We start from the raw sequence: 2653 nt of genomic DNA on the forward strand, positions 1-2653 counted from the left end.
CTTGGCTTGAAGAGTGGCTACCACTGAATTCAATGAGTGTGAAGGTACTTGATGACATTAGTGGATCACCATGCTATCATAAGGCCCTCTGGTTCTCTCTCAGGATGAAAATGACATCTGGTCAGCATTCTGCTCTTTCACAGTAGTCAAATGCCCTATTTCTGATGCAATTAATGTTTTGAAAAGGAAATATTCTCAACAGATGTAAGCAAATTAAAAATTAAATCAATACTCTGATCAACTGCATGCCAATACATTTGAAAAAAATAAAATGATTGCCAACTTTATGACAAAAATAGTATCAAATAAATGCAAATTCTGAAAAATAGATTTTAAAATTTTCCAAACATATTCCAACGTTCAACATTGGTCCCTCCATCTTTTATGGCTAAATCCCAATAACCAGTCTAATATACATCCTTTCAGGGACTTCTTTTCTTCCTCCCAAAAATATAATGTGTGAGACTATTTGAAATCAAATAAAATATACAGAGAATTAGATAATCATATTATAGTCTCAATTCATTCATGTAAACAGATGAAAAATGTAGGAATAAGGTTGAGTAATTGCTGGATGCCAATGATTCATGCCTAGCTACTTAGGAGGCTGAGATCTGAGGATCATTGTTCCAAGCCACCCCTGGTAAGACCCTTGAAACTCTTATCTTCAATTAACCTCCAGAAAACTCAAAGTGGCACTGTGGCTCAAAGTGGTAGAGTTTTAGCCTAGAGCCAATAAGCTCAGGGACAGCTCCCATGCCCTGAGTTCAAGCCCAATCATCTACCAGAAAAAAGTTAAGAATTAGAACTAATATGATATATAATTCTGTATATACAATTACCATGTTAACTTTAGCACAAAATAGAGATTTATTTTAAATTAATTAAATCACCTAACACAATTCATCATATTAAATGATGAAATATAAAATCATCTCAATAATTCCAGAGCAACTATTGATAAATTTCAATGTATTGACTAAAAACAGCTAAGATCCTCTATCTAGCTCAGTGAGATAAATGTTATTCATAATTGGGAAAAAATGTACACTAGCTAAACTTACAGCAGACATTGTACTACAAATGAAACATTGGATACATTCCTTTTCCAATTAAAGACTTCCCAAGAAATTTGACAGTGTAATATTCATTCTGTATTGTACTAGAAATGTAAACCAATGCACTAAATTAAAAAGACACTATAAAAGGTATAAAGACTTGGAAATAAGAAAGCTAGCATTCTCAAAAAATAATATTGCTATACAGAGACTTTACAGCTATAAAGACAAAATGCCATAATGATACCACAAAAAAATATCATCAGTATACAACCACAATATAGTACATTGCATCACAGTCAGTTATATGACTTTACAATAGACACAAAAAATGAGATGCAAATAACCAGGTATAAATAATTTACGGGATGAGAAAAACCATAATGCATATCTATTTCAATGATAAGACCAAACTTTTCAAAGAAAAATAGTGAAATTATTGAAGCACATATAAATAAGTAAGGCATGCATCACATTCATAGTGTATATTTAGGTGGAAACTCAGCTTCATAAAGATTCCAGTTGCTGCAGAAGGAGTAGGTATTAGATTTGTGTATTAAAGTTCTAATTCCCAGTAGCTTTAGAATATGACTCTGTTTGAGGAAAGGACTCTTGGAGAAACAAAGTAAAATGAGATCTAAAAGAAAACTTAAAATTAAATACTGGGTATTACTGCTAGGAAATCAACACACAAATATATCAGCACAGGAGAAAGACAAGGTAACAACGCAGGGAAAAGTCCAGGGCTGAGGCAGTGTAAGTCAAAGATAGTGGCCTAGAAGAAAACAAATCTTTCCACACCTTAATCTTGGTATTTCAGCCTCCAGCATTATGACATCGCATCCCTAGCAAGTGAATACATTACTTCTCCATATTTGAGACTATGAATTGAAACGTTTCTTTTAATAAGCAAGAGTCACATTATTATTCTTGTATTCAAAAAACCTGTGTTGTAGCCATAGCTGGAGCCTGAACCCTCTAAATGAAGATGCTGGTATGGCTTTTCACAAGATGGTCAGTAAGTCTTGCTAGAGGAACTTGGTGAAAATGGTCCCTTTCTGGAGTTCAGAGGTCAAGTAGCTGAAGATCTTAGTGAGAGCATCAAATACAGCCTGTGCAAAGTATCCAGGGTGGCAGTGCTGCCCCTAGCTCAAGTGAAAACAGTCATCAACACCATCCAGGAGCATCAACATATGGGCATAGGATCTGAGATGATCCCAGGGCCTTTGGGGCACACCAGCAGAACCAAAGCAGCCTTCTATACATTATCTCCCCCAGTAGCTTCTTTACATAGTGACAATAAAGAGCTTGGGCAAGATGATGGCCTCTCAGGTGGAGGTGGTGGCTACCTCCTTGGAGCACTTCACACCCAGATAGACATGGCCATTGTCATCTCCAAAATTTAGAAATGCTCTATCTTTCATCTTTGAGGGGATGCCTCCAGTAAAAAGTTAATAGATGGGTAGAGGATGGGATGGCTGAGAATACTGAAAGGGGTGAAATTGGTCAAGATAGGTTCTATTCATAAATTGCCTCACTAAATGACAAGTCTTTTGTACCACTACTTAAAGATCATTTTAAAAGATCAGTCATCT

This window comes from Dipodomys merriami, unplaced genomic scaffold (genome assembly GCF_024711535.1).
Source record: "Dipodomys merriami isolate MVZ:Mamm:240054 unplaced genomic scaffold, mDipMer1.0.p SCAF_7, whole genome shotgun sequence".
Classification (NCBI taxonomy): Eukaryota; Metazoa; Chordata; class Mammalia; order Rodentia; family Heteromyidae; genus Dipodomys; species Dipodomys merriami.